Below are 24,016 nucleotides of genomic sequence, written 5' to 3'. Positions count from 1 at the left end.
ATACAAGCTGCAATTTCTGGCTGGCAAATCCTGCCACTCATATAGTCAGGATGGACTGATTCTACCCATAATTTGAATTGATGGGAACCTTTGTGGTATGGTTTTGGGGGTGACAAGAAGTGGCTTCTGTCCGAATTTCTAGCTCACTCCTCCCTAATGCTTGAAATTAATTAATTTATTTAAAGCAGGGGCAAACTCTCTCACTATGCAATTAGAGATAAGGATCAGAATAAAAGTACCCCTAATCCCAGTGATTTATATTCACACTAACATAAATGACTGATAGCATTATCTTATTTAAAAACAAGCTTTGAAAAGATAAGAGGGAAAGAAAACAAGTGCACCAGGAACTAAGGATGGGAGGAAAGAATGAGGGGTAGAAGAGTGAAAAGGAACAGAAGTGGGAATCTATAGATATTAAAGACAAATTTCAAACAAATTATATTTTATTGAGTGTCTCTCTATCTAGGCTATAATCTCTTCTTCACTTATCTCAGTGATTATTTCAAACATTCTCATATCTCCTCAACCTTTTCCTAGCACCATATCCCAGCAGGCTCTTAGCTGAGGACCTTGCTTCAGATTTCATCAAAAACATTAATGTTATTCAATGATATCTCTTTTTTTTCTGACTCTCTTTAACTCATGCCCTCTGACATCATTCCCACTATTTTCTCCTTTATTTTAGTTTGATGATCAAGTAGATCTTCACCTTGCACTCACAGTTCCCCACCGCATCTTTTCCAGCAGTTTGCTTCCATTATCACCCCCATCCTCTCTAAGCATCAGTGTCCCACTATTTACTGACTTCTTTCCCGCTATCTACAAAGATGACTATATGACTCCTATCTTAAAGACAAACAAACAAAAACCCTTGTCACTTGGTCATTCTATTCTTTGAGCTATCATTCTGTATTTTCTTTCTCTTATTAGCTAAATTTGAAAAAAAAGTCATCTATACTTGGTGCCTCCACATCCTCTCCTCACACTTTCTTCTAAATCTTTTGTACTCTGATTAGTTACCTCATCATCATACTGAAACTGCCAAAGTTACCAATGATCTCTCTTTTTTTATTCTTTTAAAATGTAATTTTCAATGAAAAAGAAATTACTTTCTCTCCTTTCCACTTATACCTCATTGGGAAAAATGAAAAAAAAAAGTGCCTTTGTAGTAAATACACATAATCAAGCAAAATAAACCCTCCATTTGGCAGGTCAAAAAATGTCTCATTCTGCAGTTTTTTAAAATTATTTGCTTGTTTTGTCATCTCTGTCATGAGATGGACAGCATTCTTCTTAATCAGTCTTCTGGAACTGAAAGTTTCAAAGTTGGTTTGCCTATTTTAATACCAGACCTTTTTGTAATGGCAAAAAACTGAAAAATAAGAGGATGCCCATCACTGATTTCTTTTTTTTTGTCATTTCTTTTTTTCTTTCTTTTTCTTTTTTCCTTTTTTTATTAATTTATTTTGATTTATCAATAATCACTTCCATATGCTTTTGAGTTTATGATTTTTCTCCCCCTTCCTCCCCACCACCCTCCCCAAGATGGCATATATAGGCTATACATTTATATTCATATTAAACATATTTTCACATTAGTGATGTTGTAAGTAGAAATTAAAACCAATAGGAGGAACCATCAGAAAGAGGAAACAAAACTCAACAGAAGAGAAAAAAATTAGCGATTCGGCTTCCATAGTTCTTTCTTTGGGTACAGATAGCATTTTCCATCACAAGGCCTCTGGAGATGTCTTATATCCTTGTATTGCCAGGAAGGGTCAAGTTTATCAATATTAGTCATCATGCAATGTGGCTGTTATTGTGTACAACATTCTCTTGGTTCTGCTCACTTCACTCAGCATCAGACCATACAAGTCTTTCCAGGTTTTTCTGAAGTCAGCCTGTTCTTCATTTCTTATACCACAATAGTATTCCATCACATTCATATACAACAACTTGCTTAGCCATTTCCCAATTGATGGGCATTCTCTTAATTTCCAATTCTTTGCCACCACAAAAAGAGCTGCTATGAATATTTTTGTGCATGTAGTTCCTTTTCCTGTTTGTGTAATCTCTTTGGGATATAGCCCTAGAAGTGCTATTGCTGGGTCAAAGGGTATGCACATTTTTATAGCCCTTTGGGCATAGTTCCAAATTGCTCTCCAAAATAGTTGGATCACTTCACAACTCCACCAACAATGCATTAGCCATCACTGATTTCTTAACTACCAAATATAATGACCTTTTCTCAGTTCTCATCCTTCTTGACTTCTCTGCAGCATTTGACACTGCTGATCTCCTTCTCACCCACATACTCTCCTCTCTCTGTGTTTTTTTCTTTTGTATGTGTGTGGTTCCCCTCTTACCTGTATAACTAACTCTTAATCTCTTTTGCTGGATCTTCAAGTCTTCTTTGTTGGATCTTCATCCATGTCATGTTCATTCACTGGGTGTGTCCTCTAAGGCCCCATCCTGGGACCTCACCTCTTTTGTCTTTATACTTTGTCACTTGGAGATCTCACCAGTTCTCAGGAATTTAATTGTCATTTCTATGCAGATGATTCCCAGACTTACATATTCAACCCTAGTCTCCCTTGTGAGTGCTAGTCACATATTACTAATTGTTTATTGTACATTTTGAACTGTATGTCCCAGAAGTATCTCAAATTCCCTGTCTACAAAATAGAACTCATTACTATCTTTCCCTCCAAATTCTCCCCTTCTACAAATTTTCCTATTACAGTTAAGGACACTGCTATCCTCCTAGTCACACAATTTCTCAATCTCATCATCATCCTGGACTCCTCACTCTTACTCAACCCACATATCCAATCAGATGTCAGTTCTTTTCACTTTTACCTTCATTACATCTCTCATATATATATATGTATATATATATATACACACATACACACACGTATATATGAACATATATACAGACGTATGTATACAATACAGGTATATATACCTACATACACATACATACATATATGTATATATGTATGCACACATATACATACACACACATACACACATACATACACACACATATGTTCTTCTCTATACTCACATAGTTGCCACCCTAGCTCAGGCCCTCATCATTTGTCACTTGGATTATTCAAATACTCTTGTAATTGTTCCTCATGCCTCTAACCTCTTCCCATTATAAACCAACCTCTACAAAGCTGCCAAGTAATTTTCCTAAAACATAAGTCTGACCATGTCCCTCCCACTCCCTCACTCATTAAACTCCAGTGAGTCCCTAATTACTTCCAGGATTAAATTTAAGTACTTCTCTTTGACACTAAAAGCTCTTCATAAACTAGTTTCTTCCTACCTTCTTACATGTTACTTCCTTCTATATGCTCTATGTTTTGGCTATAACATTCATTTTCTGTCCTTGTGCCTTTGCCCTAACTAGCCCCCATGCTTGAAATGCTTTCCCCAATCACTTCTGCCTCTTAAAAACCTTGCCTTCTTTCAAGACTCACCTCAAAGAGTGCTTTCTGCAGGAAGCCTTTCACTGTCTTCTCAGTAGTGAGAATATTCTCCTCAAAGGTTGCTGTCCATATACTCTGTATGTGTTTTGTATAAATCTATTTACTTCCCTGGTTTTCAGCCTTTAGAATGTAAGTGCTCTGAGGGCAGAAACTGTTTTATCTTTACTTAGCACACAGTAAGCCCATAATAAATACTTGTTGACTGATAGATTAATTCCCTTTTAAACCATTGATTTGTTACTGTTATATACTACCTTAGATTAGATTATTTTTAAGGTCTCTTCTAGTTTTAACATTTTGTGATCCTAATGATTCGGTTCTACATTTTGAGAAACTTTTCCAGGATGGGTTTATACTTTATATAATCTTTCACTTCATTGATTATATAATCCATGACTGAGAGTCCCCCAAGACTCTGGGCTTACATCAGATTCAAGCCTGGGGTCTGATCCAAATAAGATGATCATAATCTTTCTTTGGCTTATTGCCCCCACCTACAACAAACAGGAAAATCTCTAAATACAGTTCCCATTTGACCATGTCCATATTTTTACCAAATCTGGGCATCAGAGTGACTTCAGACAGGTATTCAAGGCAGTAATGCATATGGGCAAGTTAACTTTTATTTTATGAAGAGAGACTAGGTTTATGATTTCATTGGTGCAAAGAACTTACCAGTGAGGAAACTCCCCCTAATGCAGGTCGGTACCTTTTCTGTAACTTTTAGTCTTGGAGAGTTGCCTACACACTGAGAGTTTAAGCTCTATGTGTCCATGTTGGGACTTGAGGCCACTTACTAGCTTTTAATCAAACAATGAAAAAGTTGCAAAGGAATAACAGGAAACATGGGTAGAAGTAGATAAAGCACTCGAATAGCCCATCAGTTCTTCTTGGATGGGGATTGAATTAGAATAATCATTTGGTATTATGGGAGACTGTCAGCCCTCTCACAGGATTCTGTAAAGGCACTGTTAGCTTATAGTCTCTTCCTGTCATTTGGATCCTATTAAGAAGGCAAATACATGTTGGGATGTTGAGTAAATGCACCCATTCCCATCATACTTAAACTGTTGTAATAAGTCACTAGTTTGGTCTTCTAGGGAGTATGTGGCTAATGAATGACATAGCTGTCCTCTTCTTTCTCCAAGGAGTACAATTCATTAAAGAATCCCTTTCATCCTCTAGGTCATCAACTATCTGAACTCTTGAACTTAGGGTTACCCAAACAAGTTACAAGGATAATGCTGCCTAGGAAACTTACTTTCTTTGACTAATAAGGCTAAATTGTGGTGTATCATTATCTGAGGAATTAAAATTCCCTGTTCTCCATAGGAGTTTGGGGTTCACAATTAATTTCTATGGACTTTATACTCAAGTGAAGTGGGAAATGGATACGTCTATCTCTGTCTATCAGTGCCTTTAATTATTACTGCTTTTTTGTCTGTGAAGATTTACTTATAGGATTTCTCTTCTCAGGCCACTTGTAACTTTCATATGGTTTTGCCCCAAGGCAGTAATTTCTAGTTTCTGAGAGGATGAGATTTTTCATGACTTTCTTATCCCAGGACCAGAAGCACCTGGACAAAATAACAAGTATTTGTTAAGCTGCTATTGTTTGCCAAGCACTGTGCTAAGCACTAGAGATAGAAATACAATTAAAAACATAGTCCCTACTCTCAAAGAGCTTACATTCTCATGCGGGAAGACAGCACACAAAAAGGAGATGAAGAACAGGAGTTGGGGAAAAGCAGTTAAGGTAGGTACCCAAACAGGATGGGATGAATGGCTGGCTTGGGCCCATCTCCAAAATGGAGGCCAATGGGAGAAGGAAGTCAGAAACTCAGAGGGTTATTTCAGGATGAGAAGGCCCCAGCTGCTAAGGGAAACCCCAGGGGGAAAGGCCAAACAAGGCATAGTGGTAAGTCCTGAGAATCAGAAGCAGAGTTTGAAGAGGAATGAAGGATGAGGCCTTTGGAGAGGCAGAGCCAACATGGTGGAGTAAAGGCAGAGACTCACCTGAGCTTTCCCCCAAATTCCTCTAAATACCTTTAAGTAATGACTCTAGACAAATTCTAGAATGGCAGAACCCACAAAAAGATGGCATGAAACAATTTTCCAGCCCAAGAAAACTTAGAAGGTCATCAGGGAAGTTCTGTTTGCACCAGGGTTAGAGAAGAGCACAGTCTAACACAGGTGACACCAGTGCAGACCAGAACCCAGCAAACCAGGAGCAGGCCTTGGGAGCCACTGAATCAGCAGTGCAGCAGCTGCTTCTGGAATTCTCAGCCCACAAATGGCAAAGGAGTCAAACAACTGGTCAGAAGGAGAACACAGGGGTCTATTTGCTAGCACTGAGGCACAACTCTCTTGCTTTGCCCATCCTCAGATGTGGGTCACATTCCTGGGTGGCATTCCTGGGGTGAGGAGGAGTACTAGTACACCAAAGCTTGTGGCCACAGTGGAGCAGGGACCTTTCTCATAGTTCTAGGACAGAAAAGAGTGCTTGTGGTCTTTCACAGACCAGAGCACAGGCCAGGAGAGGAGTAAACACCTCTCCTTAGATCAGAACACCTTGGAAGAACTAAAAACTTACAGTTTCCTAGAAGTATCTCTGAAAACAGCTGCACAAAACCCCTATAATTTGGGACAGTTCATCCTCCATCCTGGAAGCAGAGCCCTACTTTAAAAAAGAGTTAAAAATCAAGTAATAGGCTGGAAAAATGAGCAACAACAACAAAAAAATTCTGACCATGGAAATTTACTGTGGTGACAAAGAAGATTAAAACACACACTCAGAAGAAAACAACAGAGTCAAAGCTCCTACCTCCAAAGCCTCCAAGAAAAAATATGAATTGCTTTTAGCCTATGGAAGAGCTCTAAAAGGATTTTGGGAATAAAGTAAGAGAGGTAGAGAAAAAATTTGGAAGAGAAATGAGAGTGATGCAAGAAAATCAAGAAATATGAGTCAATTGTTTGGTAAAGGAGACACAAAAAATACTGAAGAAAATAACACCCCCCCAAAAAAAGAACAGAATAGGCCAAATGGTAAAAGAGGTATAAAAAAATCTAATGAGGAGAAAAATGCCTTAAAAAGCAGAATCGGGCAAATAGAAAAAGAGGCACAAAAATTAATTGAAGAAAAAAAAACTCCTTAAAAAGTAGAATTGACCAAATGAAAAAATAGGTACAAAAGCTGACTAAAGAAAATAATTCCTTAAAGCTAGGATTGAGCAAATGGAAGCTAATTTCTTTATGAAAAATCAAAGAAACAATAAAACTAAATCAAAAGAATGAAAAAAGGAAGACAATGTGAAATATCACATTGGAAAAAAACAGTGGACCTGGAAAATAGATCCAGAAGAGATAATTTAAATATTATTAAGCTACCTGAAAGGCATGATTAAAAAAAAAAAACCAAAACTAGACATCGTCTTTCAAGAAATTATCCAGGAAAACTGCTCTGATATTCTAGAACCAGAGGGTAAGATAGAAAGTGAGAGAATCTACCAATCACCTCCTGAAAGATATCCCAAAAATAAAACTCCCCCAGGTCAAGGAGAAAATGTTCCAAGCAGCCAGACAGAAACAATTCTAGTATTGTGGAGCCACAGTCAGGATAACACAACATTTAACAGCTTCTACATTAAAGGATTGGAGGACTTGGAATATAATATTCTGGAGGACAAAGGAGCTAGGATTGCAACCAAAAATCCCCTACTCAGCAAAACTGAGCAGCTTCCTCCAGAGGAAAAAAATGGACATTCAATGAAATACAGGACTTTCAAGCATTCTCAATGAAAACATCAGAGCTGAATGGAAAATTTGATTTTCAAGTACAAGACTCAAGAGAAACATAAAAAGGTAAACAGGAAAGAGAAATCATAAGGGATTCAATAAGGTTAAACTATTTATATTCCAGATGGAAATGACACTGGTAATTCCTAAAAAAAACCTTTCTAACTATTAGGGCAGTTAGAGGTCACAGTGTGATTTGAATAATAGGGGATGATATCTAAAAAATAAAATTAAGGGGTGTGAAAGAAGAATGTATTGGGGGAAAAGGAAAGAGAGAGATAGAATGGGGTAAATTATCTCACATAATAGAGGCAAGAAAAAGCTTTTACAGTGGAGGGAAGGGAGGACATGAGGAGCAGTGAGTGAACCTTACTCTCAACAGAATTGGCTCAAAGAGGAAATAAAATATACACACAATTGGATATGGAAGTCTATTTTATCCTACAGGAAAGGAGAAGGAGAAGGAGAAAAGAGAAGGGGGGAGGTAGATTGGGGGAGGGGTAGTCAGAAGTAAAACACTTTTGAAGAGGGACAGGATGAAAGGAGAGAGAGAATAGAATAAATGGGAATAGGATGGAGGAAAATACAGTTAGCAATAATAACTGCAAAAAAATTTTGAAGCAAGTTTCTCTAGTAAGGCCTCATTTCTCAAATGTATAGAGAATTGAGTCAAATTTATAAAAACATTCCCCAATTGGTAAATGATCAGAAGATATGAACAGTTTTTAGATGAAGTAATCAAAGCTACCTATAGCCATATGAAAAATGCTCTAACTCACTATTGATTAGAGAAATTAAAATTAAAACAATTCTGATGTACTAATTAATATCTATTAGATTGGCTAATAGGACAGAAAAGGAAGATGACAAATGGTGGGGGGAATGTGGAAAAAATGAAACATTAATGCACTGTTGGTGGAGTTATGAACTGATTCAACTATTCTGTCAAGCAATTTGGAATTATGCCCAAATGACTATAAAACCACACATACCTTTTGACCTAGCAATACCATTACTAGGTCTGTATTCCAAAAGAGATAAAAAAAAAAAAACCAAAAAGGAAAAGGATCTATATGTACAAATTTTCTGGTGGCAAAGAATTCAAAATTGAGGGGATGTCCATCAGTTGGGGAATGGTTGAACAAGTTGTGGTATGTGATTATGATGAAATACTATTTTGCTATGAGAAATGATGAGCAGGATGCTCTCAGAAAAAGCTGTAAAGATTTACATGAGCTGATGCAAAGTGAAATATGCTGTGTACAAAGTAGCAGCAATATTGTAAGATGGTCAGTTGTGAATTACTTAGGTATTTTCAGCAATACAATGATCCAAAATAACTTTGAAAGACTTATGATGAAAAATTCTATCCATCCCCAGAGAAGGAACTGATGGTGTCTGAATTTAGATTGAAGCATACTTTTTTTACTTTCTTTATTTTTCTTGAGTTTTTTTTTTTTACTGGTTTATGTTTTCTTTCACAACATGGCTAATATGGAAATGTTTTGCATGACTACACACATATAACCTATATTGAATTGATTGCCTTCTTAATGAAGGGTTGTAGTGAAGGAAGAAGGGAGAGAATTTGGGACTCAAAGTTTTAAACATGAATGTTAAAAATTGTTTTTATATGTAACTGGGGGAAAATAAAATACTAAAAACAGTGAAAAAAAAGAAGAGAAATGAAAGGTGGCTGGCCTGGGCATATCCCTAAAATGGAGGTCCTAGAAGAAATTCATCAATGGCTGAAGTGGTTAGAATGGGCTACAAGAGGCAGAGGGATGTCCCAGGCTGAGAAGATCTCAGGCAATGAGAGGAATTCCAAGGTTAGAGGTTAGTTAGGAAATGGTGAAATCTTGACAGTCAGAAGTGAACTGGGAGGGGACTAAAGTTAGGGAGACCAAAGAGAAGGCTTTGGTGTCTGAGGTGAGAGGTGATAAGATCCTGAACAAGGATAGAAAGTGTGTGAATAAGAGAGAAAGGGAAATATTTGAGAGAAATTTAAAAGATAGGGTAAATAAGACTTAGAAACTGATTGGCTATGAGGATTAAGTAAGAAGGAAGAGTTGAGGATAACTTTAAAGTTAACTTTGGTAACTAGAATGATAGTAGTATTATCAACAGAAATAGGAAAGTTTAGATGAGAGATGAGTCTGGGGCAGAGATGATAGGTTCTCTTTGAGGCGTGTTAAATTTTAGATGCTTATATGGTATCTAGGGAGAGAAATGGATACATGACTAGATATATACATATATATATGTAGGAGGAGATTTTCATGTGCATGCACCTGCACAGAAAATTTTATACATACATACATATACATATACATAAATACATAATATATACATGTACATATATGGGGCAGTTAGGTGGTACAGTGGATAGGGTGCTGGACCTGGAGTCAGGAAGACCTGAGTTCAAAATCAGTGCCCAGACACTTATTAACTTACTACCCGTGTGACCCTGGGCAAGTCACTCAATCCTGTTTGCCTCAGTTTCCTCATCTGTAAAATGAGCTGAAAAAGAATATGTATGTATATGTACGTATACATATACGTATACATGCATAAATATATGCATATGCATACATACATAAATGCATGCATATGTACATATATACATCCTTCTCCTATATAGTCATTGTGTTTTGTTCTTGAAGAGTTCCAAAATGGCATCACTATGTTGAGGTCAAGGTACAGTGTGTCTGACTGGCTGATCAGCTTAGAAATCTTTACCACAGGTTGGACACAAAAAGTCTATATGAAAATCTGGAGTGGAGATGTCTCTAAATTTGCACATTTCATGACTCCTTTGAACCACTGCAGTTCTGACTTGCTTATAGAGGACAGCACATTCTTTGATGTGGGCATGCCATGCTGGATGGTCCTGTGCCACAGTTTCCCATGTCCCACAATTGATTCCAAAGTTCTTCGGAGAGACCTTGAGAGTGTACTTGTATCACTTTTGACCTTCATGTGAGGTGAGCACTTGTCTTGTGTGAGTTCTTCATAAAATAATCCTTTAGGCAAACATACTTCTGGCATTCAAACAATATGGCCAGCTCATCAGAGTTGCACCCCCTGTAGTAGAGTTTGAATACTTGGCAGTTCAGTTGGAGAACCTCAGTGTTCAGTACCTTTTATTGCCAGGTGATCTTCAGAATCTTCTTCAGACAATTCAAATGGAAATGGCTTGGTTTTCTGGCATGGCACTGGTACACTGTACCAGTAGTTAGTCTAATACCTCTTCTGTCCCACATTTTCCTTTGGAGCCTTCCAAACACTGAGCTAGCAATGCATGTGTCAACCTCATCATCTATGTTTACATGCCTGGAAAGTAAGTGAACTTATTTTCATGCCAAGTAAGTGAACTTATCCACAGTACTCATAATTTGTCTATTTGCTGTCACCTATGGTTCTACATATAGATGGTGTGGAGCTGGCTCATGGAGAACCTCTGTTTTCTTGGTGTTGTTAGGCCAAAATTAGCAGAAGCAGCAGAGAATCGATCCTTATTTTGTTGCATCACAGCTTCAGAGGCTGCATCAAGTGCACAATCATCTGGGAACAAAAAGTAACACACCCACACTCCCTTCACCTTAGTCTTGGCTTGTAGCCTTTTCTAGTTAAATAATTTACCATCAGTACAGTAGCTGACCTCGATACCATTTTTGTCCTCATTGAAGGTATCTGACAACATCATAAAAACATCATGTTAAAAAGCCTTGGGCAAACACACAGTTCTGCTTCACTCCATTGGTGACTGGGAAAGTTCAAGAACATTGTCCATTATCCAGAACCCAGGCAAGCATGCCATCATGAAACTGAGGTGCAATGCTGATGGGCTTCTCCAGGCAATCAAATTTTACCATAATTTTCCATGAGCCCTCATGGATGACAGTATCAAAAGCCTTTATTGGATCAATTAACATCATGTCCAGACCTCTGTTCTGCTCCTGGAGTTGTTGAGCAGCAAATACCATATCAACTATTCCTGAGCCCTTTCTAAAGTCACACTGGCTCTCAGGTAGATGACCATCTTCCAGGTGAAGGGTTAGCCTATTTAGGAGGACTCTAGCAAGAATCTTGCCAGCTATGACTAAGAGAGAGACACCCCCTCCATGATTGTCATAGAACAACCTAGTTTCCTTTCCTTTATAGAGATGGACAATGAAGGCATCCTTGAACTCTTGGGGGATAACCTCTTCTTGCCATATAACCCAGAAAATTTTCATCAGCTTTTGTATGAGCAGCAGATTCATCTGCCTTGTAAATCTTAGCTGGAGTAGAATCAGCATCAGGCACTTTGCCACATGAGAGGAGCCTAAAGGCATTCAAAACCTCTCCTTTAATTGGAAGTTTGGCTTGAGAAAGATTGACTTCGACCTGAGGTATGCAGTCAATGGCTTCAGCATTGATTGACGATGACCTGTTGAAAACATTATGGAAGTGTTCAGCCTATCTTTCCAGGATGGTGTCCTTATCACTAATCAGTATGGCTCCATCAGTACTGAACAGTTGAGATTTGCCATAAGTCTTTGGCCTGAAAAAGCCTTCAGGACATCATAAAAGTGCTTTGGATTGTTACTGTCGGTATAAAACTGAATTTCATCTGCCTTTTTAGTGAACCAAGAATCCTGCATCTCTCTAAGCTCTTACTTGCACTTTACTTTTGATGGAGCTAAACACTGCCTTCTTAGAGATTTGCCAGCTATCTTGCTGGCAAATTCTGTAGAGTTGTCATCTTTTTGTTTATCAGCTTCTGAATTTCTCCATCATTTTCATAAACCATTCTTGATGTTTGTGAGTGTTCTGATCCAGGTGAGTAAATGTGGTGTTATACATGAAATCTCTGAAAGCTGCCCAGGCCTTTTCTGCTGCACTGTTGCCAACCACACATTGGCTCAGCTTTTCTTACAAGTTAGCAGCAAAGTGTTCATACTCAGAAAAGCACTCTAATCTGTTGAAGTTAAGTGTTCTGGTAGTCATCCTGCCTTGAGGCTTCCATTTTTGTTGAATGCAAATGTTAAGCTTGAAGTGGATAAGTTTATGATTGGTCCAGCACTCTGCTTCACACACTGCCTTTGTCTCTTATCCTTACAAATGGCATAGTCTATTAAATGTCAATGTTTCCTTCAAGGCTGCATACACAAAGCTTTATTAAGTTTAGGTAAATAGAAGATGGTGAGAATGTCATGAGATGCACAAGTCTTCAGTAGCAGGTGACTGTTGCTGTTGCTCTTGCTGTTTCTGACTTTATTCATCCCAAGGACTCCCTGCCATGTCTGATAATCTGCACTCACTCTGGAATTAAAGTCTCCCAGAATTATAAGCTTGTTTTTTTTTTTCCAGCACATAGATTATGACGTCTCCAGGTCTTCATAAAATTTTTCTTTGACCTCAACTTCAGGGATTAACTGTAACATTCACACTTCAAAACATTTTTTCCCCATCTCTTTCAGTGCCTTCTGATTTTGCACAGCTGTTAACACTGTTAGCTGTTTCTACATGGTGCCAAAACATCTTGTCAATCTAGTGAAAAACCAACAAAATTATGTGAGAAAATTAGTCACTTCTTTTGGCTTTCAATAGAAGAACCTGGTCGATTGATTTTTTTAAGGTTTCCAAGCACTGGTTTTGGACTATTATGGACACAGCTGTTTTTTTTTTTTAATTACTGGTGGGAGAATAAACCCTATACATGACCTGTAAGCTTGACTGATTATGCTTCTTAGATGAGAGACAGACAGAAAGAAAAAAAATTCTTGGGAAAGACAACCTCCAAAAAATAATTCCTACAATTAACTCTTATTTTAAGCCTTGTCAACAACTCTATGTCTGTGTTCATCCTGTGCCCATCCCCTCTTCTCTTCTCTTTTTCCCCACAGAGCTACAGAGTAAGTACAGGTACAGAGGAAATGCCAGTGGTCCTCTACTATGGTGTCTATGGGTCAGATCTAGGATCTAGGATCTAGAACCCTGCCCAGAGTTCCCCAGGCCAGCATGGATAGAAGGCAGCCTCCAAATTTGCCCTGCACTATGACTGTCATCCTTCAAATCAACCCTCTGTCCCACACATAGGCTCACTGCTCCTGCCCACGACACTCTCAACTTACTCTTCCTGACTCACAGTATACTCTCCTGAATCCTAACCAGCTAGCAACATGCTTTACATACCCAGAGGCTTGTATTTACAGCTACACCTCTAATAGGAAGTCATGATTCCTAAATAAGCCAGAGATAATTCACAGTTATGAGCAACTGTGTGCACTCACAGTCTCTCCCCACTACAGGTGTTTGCCTTTTGAAGGTGTTCTTAAATTCTGCAACCAAAACCCTTTCTCTATTTTCCATATATTACCCGTTAGCACACTGTAAGTGCACATATGTTCTAGGCATTCTCGGTTGAACATAACATAAAATGCATGGACATTTTACGGAATGGAATTCTTGGAAAGGACAGTCTGATTAGCTGATGGCAGCTATGCTGGTAATGAAGAAAGATTAAATGGCATCTTTAGGAGCTGAATTAGTTGACCTCTTAGGTTCCTTCCAAACTCTGAGATTCCATAACACTCAAAAGCAGTAAATCAATTTTGGATAAAACTGAAGTAATTCTCAAATGGAGGATCCGAATGACATAGAAGGAATTCCAGAAAAATGAGTTTCTGAATTTAGATGGTAATCAACACAGATTTATAATCTTGGTATCTTCCTCTATCACCTCTGGCTTAAAAACAATGCAGATAAATCAAACCTGCATCCCTAAGCATCAGGAAAATTTTTCATCCTTTAAAACTCCACTTGTTAGGAACACCGTGTTGACTGTTTCAAGTTACTCAAAGAAGCTTTATTGCCATTGATGCTTTAGACTTTAGCTTGAGTACAGCCTTGCTATATATGACAAAAGAAAAAGATCCACTTCAGTCATTCTTCAGAAAACTGTTATTCAGAAAAAGAAATATAATATCAAGAAAAATCCCCAAAAAGAATGGCTAGCTATTTCTGGGACACTTGATAAATGATGACACCATTTATGGATCCAGTATTTTACTCTTTTCAAAGATCCTAAAACCCTGGGCTACTTGAGTGTCATAAAATATTGATTTCCAAACTGCTAAGGTATACATGGACACTATAGGAATTTGAAAAAAAAATATGGCAGTAGAACACAGTCTTGTTGGTTGATGGTTGATGATATCCTCTTCTAGAGCTACCAAAAAACTGAAACCACAGACTCAGTCTGCCTTATTTATATAAAGAAACCTTGATAATAGAGGGGAGCCACCAGAGGAGCTGACCTGTTTAATGACAATGACTGTCATCTCAGCTCCCTTACCTATATAATGGAGGCATTGATCTATAGATATCCTTTCCCCTTATCCTCTCCAGCATCAGACATACCCTGAAGTCCCAAGATATCTTTTGCCCCCAGTGAGTGGTATGCCAGGCCTTCTCCCCAAATGAAAGATTCTTTCACAATAATGCTTGCCTTAGACACCTTTCGTGGTTCTTGTTCTGTGTGTACAACTTCCTAGTCATCTTACTGACTATCCTTTCCAGGGATGCTCTAAACTCAAACCCTTTGGTGGAAAAGGGGAAGAATATAACTCAGAGAAAAAATAGGGCATGAAAAAGAAGGTACAAGAAGAACTTTCTCCATGGAAGTAGATTTTGGGGGGCTTGGAGGCTAGACCTGGGATTGATGCAATTCCTGTTGGGTACTCAGGAAGACCAAATAAATTGACAAAAAGAATAAGATAGGATAGAATCCACTAAAAAGTCAGGAGTATCCTTTACTCTGTTTCAGTTGAATTTCAATTCTGTAACTCTGTACTTTCCCAATTTACTCCACCTTCTGTCTGTTCCCCTATATCTTTCTCTAGTAAAAAAAAATCTTGGGAAAACATAAAAATAGGGGTATGCTTAATTAAAGCACCACAGGGGAGGGACCTCATGATCAGGTATTATGTTGTCCATAAGCAGTGAGCTAAGATGGACCATTTTTTTTTAAACCAGAAGCAATCAGTTTTATTACTAGGGCCAGAGAGAGAGAGAGAGAGAGAGAGAGAGAGAGAGAGAGAGAGTAGCTTACCTCTGAGCCCTGAGAGTAATCTTCTTAGTAACTGGTTTTTTTATCTTTTTCTGGCAGGGCTGGGTGTTAGAAAGAGGACTAGCTAGAAACCCAAAATCTGGAACCTAGTTCTGGTTCTGCTGCTAGCTAGCTTTTAATAATTCACTTTGAAGTTCCAGGTATTTATTAACTTTCTTCTGTGTGCAGAATCCTGTGTTTGGTGCTGGAGAAACTGCAAAGGTTTTATAAAGCAGGCTCCTTTTCTATTGGATCTTACAGTCCTATAGGGAGAAGCTATTTCCCTTTACTGTGCCCCAGTTTGTTCATCTTTTAAATCAAAATATTGAACTCTTCAATCTCTAAAATTCTTTGCTGGCAAAATCTTTGATGTTTCTATGATTGTTTGCTATTAGACTAACAACTCTACTTTTTTTGCTTTCTTGTTTACAAGAGTAGTAACCTGGAAAATGTAGCACAGATTTTTTGAAAAAAGGATATCAGAAAAGAATAGATTTCACAGAATTTTCTGACAGGGTGGCAATAGCTGTTACAGTTGCTTTGAGTTGCAAAACACTTGAATTTAAGTTCCTATATGCAATTTTATCTCCATCTTATCTAGGCCATTAATAACGTCAATCTATCAACCAGTTAATGTGTACTGAGCAAATAGCAGCTTCTCCCCTCCCCTCCACTCCCCTCCCTTCCCCTCCCCTCCCCTCCCCCCCTCCCCTTCCCTTCTTGTGACTAATAGCACTATTATTCTCCAACCTAAGCCCCTGAAAACCTAGAAATGTTTTTGAATCCCTTACTTAATAAACACACAGCAGATTGCCTAGGTCTGAGACTTCTACCTCCTCAATATCACTTGCATTTTTTCCTGATCACTACTGTTACTCCTCTAGTTCAGGTTCTCATTACTTGCTACTTGGTGGGGATGCCCTCCTAATGGCTTTCCCTTCTCAATTCAGCAAATAGTATCAAGATCTTACTACATGTAAAGTACTAGAGATATGAACCTGAAGAATAATACAGTTATTATACTCAGAGTTTATAGTCTGTTGGAGAGCTTATTATTATATCTACTACCTCCCTACCTTAATCTATTCAACACGCCATTGTCAGATATATTTTCCAATGCACAGATATGAACATGTCGTTCCACTCTTCAAGAGCCTTTGATTACTCCTTTTGCCTTACCAAATAAAATGCAACTTCCTTAGCCCAACTTTCAAGGCCTTCTATAATATGCCACTAGCTTATTTTTTTCAGGTTCTATTTTCTTCATGTATTCTAAGCTCTGGCTTTATGTTCTCTAACTTTGTCCTTTGTTTTTCCATGCTTTAGCCTTTTCTCACAGCATTGCCCATACCTAGAATAGTTCAAATTTATACAATACTTTGCAGGTGGCAAAATGCTTTTCTTCCAGCTACCTGTGAGAAAAAGATTATGTACGAACTGTTAATCCCATTTTATGGGCAAGGAAACTGAGGCTCAGGGTGGGGAAAGGAACGTTTGTGATCACACAGTTAATGAAATTAGGAGTTGGGCCATAAACCCAAGTATTCTTTATGCTAAATTCAGGTGGAAACTTCCTCCCTCCCTCCCTTCCTTCCTTCCTCCCTCTCTCCCTCCCTCTGTTCCTTCCTTCCTTCCTTCCTTCCTTCCTTCCTTCCTTCCTTCTTTTTTACCTCCCTCCTCTCCCTCTGTCCACACAGGGAATCATACCCTTACCTGCCTGGGCTCTGCCCAAAGGAATATAAATTTTGATTGCAACATATCTTGGGGTTTGGGGGCTAGATTTCTTTTTTATGTATGATGTCTTAAACCCAAATCACTCTAGCTCCCATTGATTGGCCAACAATAGATCCCAGCCCAAGCCTCACTTGGTCATTGCTTGGATGCTGATGGCTAAGAGTGAGTGTAAATAGCAATTATTTTTGTTTTGGCCAGAAACCCTGAGGGTTTTCCCTTCCCTGATTGATTTTATTTTTTTGACTAGGTAAAAGAGGCCATTCTTTGCCCCATTTCTTACTTAGTCTTAATCACTGAATGGGCCTTGCCTCAGACAAACTGACAACTGGGAAAGACATTAGCTCAAAAGGGCCAAGGTCTCCCCACTGCATCAAGGGTCTGTCATCCTGATCTGTATCTTGCTACTGGATTGAGATGGCTCCAGTGAGTGAGGCTGGTGACTTTGCATAGCCCTCCCTCATTTATACCCAATTCACTTACAAGTCATGACATCTCCTTCCTGATGTCATGGTCCTCTTCAAGAATGAAGGGCAAACAACAATAACAATTTTTAGGAACATAGAATTAGAGCTGGGAGGGATTGGGGTTAGAGGTCATCTACTCCAACCCACTCAACCTATCATCAATCAACTTGTGTTTATTAAGCATTTACTATGTGCCAAATACTGTGATTAAGTGCTGAGGATACAAAGAAAAAAAAAAAGCAAAAACTCACTTAACAGAAGAGAAAACCAAGGCCCAAGGAGGTTAAATCAATTGCCTAAGATCATGTGGGTTGAGACAGGGGCAACTTTGGAACTTCTGACACCAAATCTTTCATTGTACTATATAAGTGCCTTTCTACTATTCCACAAAAAATATCTGACACTACCCTCAGTTTGGGAGATATTACCTATCTTTCCTTGTAAACAGAGGGCATACAGTGGTAAAATCTTGGCTAATTATTCTTGCTTTCTCATCAAATTAAAAAAAAATTCCGAGAGCTGCAAATAAATAGACAAATGAATTGATCTGAGTTTTCTTATTCTTTGAAGTCTCGATTTTTCTTCTCCAACCCACATTAACCTGTCCTAGGCCATGCTTCAATGTGATGTGAATTCCAGTGAACAGTGAAAAGTGGTCTCAGATAAGGGTAAGGACCCAGAAAGTACTATACTAGGTAATCAGATATAGGATCCATGAAATTTGGAATAGTTAGAGGTATAGGGATAGAGAGAAAAAGAGATGGGAATTGGTTGTGTGATTTCATTGGTGCAGGGAGTTCTTCCTCCTTTTCCCCCTTCTCCTCCTTTTTCTCTTTCCCTGTGGCCAAAAGTGGAATAGGCTACCTTAGGATTTAGTCACTTTTCAGTTACTGGAAGACTTCAGGTGCAAAAGTATTGTATGACCCCCTAGCCAGGTATATTATAGGCTGAATTCAGATATGGATTGGGGTATGTTATCTCTGAGATATCTTCTGATTCTGACATGCTCTTATTCTGTAAAAGGATACTCCATTCTTTTGGTTTTATTTGAGACTAAGAGGGGTATTAATTTAGTATACAATACATTTAGTATTAATTTAGTATACAGATTACACTCTTGAATAATTAATCACATGATTTGTAATAATTTAGAATTATGCACTCTTTGAGAGACATTGTAGGCCAGTCTCAGAGTGAAGACAATCCAGGTATCAATTCTGCCTGTGACACATATTGGCTGTGGAACCCCAGCAAGTCACTTAAACTCTCAGTGCCCCAGGCAAATCTTAGGCAGGCAAGATTAGAAGATGTCTAACAATTGCTGATCTACACCGATTGAGGAAATTTTCTTCTAGGGAGTTCCCTACATTGATGAAATCACAGGTATAGAACAACACCAAAAAACAAAAATAAAGATACAAAAGAAAAGAACATCCAAATCAATAACAAGAATTATCCAACTAAAGATTTCCAATACTCTAGGAATATTAGAAAAAAAACTATCAGTGTCTTCAATACAGAAAATATTATTATGGAGTAAAATAAGAAAAAATAACTTCTAACCCAAGTTTTACCTTCTCACAAGTAAAATTCTGTGAGAGAGGTTCTAGTAGAGCAGCCTTCTGGGCTCTCTAATTACTCCTTGTGCTCATAGGTTTGGTCCCCAAAAGGAGGCCGTCTGCTCTTCCCCTCAGGATTATAGGGGTAACACTGAGGAGTTGTGACTTCTCATACCACTGCTAATGAATCCTCAGCTGGTGTGTTCCCCATATTAATCAACCAGTTGAAAACAATTAGCTTTTACAAAGAATTATGTACTGGGAAGGTGATGTGGCAGGGATAGAAGTTACAAAACATCCCCCACCCCAAGGGATGCATTTTCCCCTCTGTATACATTTGAGGAAGCAGACTCAAATTTAAAACCAAGAGGTAGTTAGGCACATATGTAGGGTATGTGTGGGACCAAGGGGTACCTTGGGACTCCTGGCTGTGAGAGTTCTTTTATCCCTTTGAGGAGTCCTTACTAAGCTAGCTTTAAGGCATGACATCATAACACATGAACTGCTCCTTTGCTCATCTGTGATGACTCTTCAGGATGTTGCTTCTCCTTGTTGGGCCAATTTTCTGCTGAACTGTGTTGAGTAGACTGCTTAGCTTCTGTGTCAGGTCTTTGTTGGACTTTACTGTTGCTGTACTAGCTCCAGTTTTCTTCTGTTGCAGAGGGGAGCTCTGATGACTCTTCCAACATTTCAGAACTCATATGAATTGTAACCATGTCCTCCCCATATCCAGCTAAGATCAGATAGGAAGAAACACAAGAGAAACAGAAGCACTCTGCCAATCATTCAAGGACATTTGCCAGTTGGGTGGTAGATAGAGCACACTACCCTTCTTCCAGCCAGCAGCTCCCACATGTCTTTCTCCCTTAGAATCTACCATGGAAGATCACTTCACTTGAACATTTTGGATGAACACTCATTGCCAGCTCACCCTCTTCTGCATCAGCAGTCCTTGCTCATCAACCAACTAGAAGACTCTGTTTCCTTATATTGCTGGCTCCTCAATCACTCATAGCCAGAAGAGGGATAATAAAGCCTCTACTGGTAGATTGAAATGAGATAGGGAATATCATGTGTGTTCTGAACAATATTCTTAGAAGTAAGCTCACTTCAAGTTTCCATGCCCTCACCTGGAATTCATACTGAGCACACCCCAAGTGAATGAAACCCCAGGGGATGATAGAAGAGTAAAATGTCCTATGCAGGCATTGAACAAATCTTTATTTGATGAATTGACTATTTCCTAAGCCTAGATTTTTGATTCTACTCTAAGTAGTTGAGCTGCTTCACAATAATAACAATGACCACAACTAACATCTACATTATATGGTAAAATTTGTACAATGTTTTACCTATATTATCTCATTTGATCTCATTATCTCATTTAACTTATGAATGGGTCATAAGTTTATAGAATCTTCCCTGTCCATAGTGATATAGTTACTATGGCTCTTAAAGACATTGACCTGAGCCTATGGTGTTGGCACTATCTCAAGCAGGACATTGTAGGGAAGTCAAGGCCACAGCTCACAGTTTCTTTAAATTCCCTTCCTATTTCTTCCTTATTGTACATATATTCCATAAAGACAAAGTTTTACAACTGTCACTCAAGAGGAAGAAGCTGCTACAATCCCCTTAGAAGAAGAATTTCTAGCTATGGCTCTGACACAAATCACACATAGGAACTATACTAACATGTCTAACATGGTACTGCCTGTCATCTGTCATCCAGGTGCAGAATGTGATCACTTCTGTTCATAGGGAGATAGCTATTTCTACAGCAAAAACAAAGAAAAGCTACTACAAAATGAGACAGAAAGATAGAAAGGTAGCTGGCCATCTTTAACAGAGCCAATTTGAACATGTCTCTTCTGACTTGAATGTTCAGAAGAAACATTACAATTACTGCACACTTTTGTAACAAATGATGGCCCTTGTTCAAAATGAATCCTTGCAACCAAGTTTCTTTTTAATGTCTAGAGAGCCTTAGAGTCCTTCCCACCCCAGAAATTTGGGGCCCAGCAGAGTTGAAAGTGAATGGTAAATGAAAGTAACCCTTTTTTCTTTCCACATCAACCTTCTTTCCCACTTAGAATTCATATCTTGCAACACTAGCTTTGACATCTTTACAATGTTCTCTATGTAGCATGTGACCTGGTAGCCCACATCCCTCATATACCACAACTACCAGCTCCCCACTGCTGAAGTCCCAGGCTAGTACATACCTGGTCAATCTCTAAAGGCAGACCTGTCTTTCTGGGCCTGGGACTTCTTTCTTCCAGGCTCACAGTTCTTATGTTGACATTGAAACATTTTCATACCTATGTGGTGTAATTTCTTGGTCATTGGAAAGATTCCTTCTCACCCCAAGATACCCCTTCTACTTGCTAATGCCTGAAATGACTTCAATAGAAACAAATACTTTCAGAAATGAGGCTTAAAATTCATTTAGCAAGAACACTGGACTGAAAGTCAAGAGACCTGAGTTCTTGTCCAGGTTCTCTCAATCAGTAGCTTTATGACTTTGATGAGTCAATTTTTATCTGTGGGCCTTAGTTTCCTCATCCATAAAATGGGTGGATTGTATCAGATAATCTCTAAATTTTCTTTAGCATTGCAATTCTGTGATTCTATGATATAGGGTGATACCTTGGAATGGATTATGGAATGAGGCAGTGGAGTTGACCTAAGATTTTAAAGAGTGGTTCCTATCAGATCTGCAGGTCAGGCATCAGTAGGAGTTATGAAACTCCATTTGCACTGCAACAATATGACTACTGTAATAGCCATTGTCCTCCAGCAGGAGAGGAAGGAGAATATCAAACACTTCCAGGACTTTGGTAAGAGAAGCATGTAACTGTAGCCATGTTCGTGCCTTATCTTCCCTCTTTTCCCCTTCTTTTTTCCTACCCAATGTTACCTTCAAAATTCTAGTAAGTCTTTTTTTTTGTTAAATACTTTCAGAGTCTACTTCTCTGATTAAGTATCTCAAGGGGTGAAGGCATTCCAATTTATATAGAAACCCTCTATATTCTGGCAAATTTTTGAGTGCTGCTTCTTACAATAACAGATAATTCTGTTTCCCTGGACCAGATGGTTTCAGAGGGCCTTTCTGGGTTGTGGTTATTGTTGTTTTTACCTTTTGCTGGGTTTTATTGACTAACTTGGTCCATATTGGAATCATGGCATCTAAGGAGGAAGAAGGATCCTTAGACATAATTTCATCTAATCTCCTCATTTTATAGAAAATGAAGTGAATGTAGGGAGAGGGAAGAGAGGAAAATGATTTGCCTGGGTCATGGAGCTAGTTCCCCACAGAGCTAGGACTCAAAACCCCATCTCCCATCTTCCAATCCTGTGCATTTTACACAGGCTTCTGTAAACACCTTGGCTCATATTTAGGGAATAAATAGTTCCATGGTGGCACAGGAGTTGAAATAATGACTAGGCAAAGCCTTTCATTTCATTAATTCATTTATTTCCCTAGCATTGGATTTGCCCCACAGATGATGTGATGGCTAGTAATGGTGGCAATGGCAATGACCATAGATATGGCTATTACTGCTATAAGGTTTGCAAAATATTTCCCATATATTATTTCATTTGATCAACCCAACCCTGGGGCTTGACAAAAGGAGAAACTGAAGTTTGGAGAGATTATAATTTGGCTATGGTCACACAACTAGCAAGTGTCAAGATAAGATTTTAAACTCTGGTTTTCCTTTCTCTTAAGTCCAGAACTCTACCATAATATGTTCCCACTGACATGAAGTGGTGGCCAGAAAGTTAAATGAGAGAATGGACACCAACAAGGGTCCATCATTGCTAACCCACACAATACCACTCCCTACTCTGAGAAGTATGGCAATTCCTTATGCTGGCAGCATATTTATGTAGTCAAACTTCATATAATACTTGAGAAAGGTCCTACATTTGTCAAAGAATCAAAATCAGAGTCCATCAATTACCACCTGCCTTTTATCTGGTCAAGGGAAATTTAGTTGGGATTAGACAAAAAAATTACATAACTATCAGATGTTACAAAGGGCCCCTGGTCCTCAGCTGCATTATACACTTGTGGTTGCCATGGCAATAATGTTCTGATTAAAAATAGTGATAGGCAGCCACCTGTCACTTGTCAGTCTTAACCTTCCCAGGGGAAACAGGCAATGAGTGTGTAGCTGAAAGGGCCTTTCTATGAGTCTGGGGAAATCTATATCTGTCGAGCAGAGTTTGCCTGAATATTTTTTTCAGGCCCTTTTCACTGTTTTGATGCCATTGAGAACTGAGCTAACTTCTGGGTTATGTTTGGATGCAATTAAATCAGTATTATTTGAGAAAACTGGATTTTAGAGGGATATCATTCTTCAAAAGCTCATCTCCATTTTAGGCCTTATCATTCAAGAAATCAGAAAATGCTTGTAAGTATAACTTGCAGTACAACTGCAATATGTGAACAGGTGCAGTCAATTCATATTGACTCATTTGCATGTTTCTATGATTAACCCTAGTCTGGTCACACTGGTTTATTTATTAATTTTCTCCTTCTTTCTTCTTTGCCTCCTTCCCCATTCCCCCTTCCTTCCTTATTTCCTTCTTTCCTTTATCCTTTACTTCCTTCATTCCTTTCTTCATTTCCTTCCTACTTTATTCTTCTCTTCCCTCCTTTCCTTCATTTCTTCTTTCATTCCTTCCCTTCCCTCCTTACCTCTCTTCTCTCTCTCTTTCTTTCTTTCCTTTTTCCTTCCTTCTTTCTTTCCTTCCTTCCTTCCTTCTTTCTTTCTTTCTTTCCTTTTTCCTTCCTTCTTTCTTTCCTTCTTTCCTTCCTTCCTTCCTTCCTTCCTTCCTTCTTTCTTTCTTTCTTTC

Source organism: Vombatus ursinus, unplaced genomic scaffold (genome assembly GCF_900497805.2).
Source record: "Vombatus ursinus unplaced genomic scaffold, bare-nosed wombat genome assembly UNPS02010548.1, whole genome shotgun sequence".
Classification (NCBI taxonomy): domain Eukaryota; kingdom Metazoa; phylum Chordata; class Mammalia; order Diprotodontia; family Vombatidae; genus Vombatus; species Vombatus ursinus.
This window is presented reverse-complemented; position numbering follows the sequence as displayed.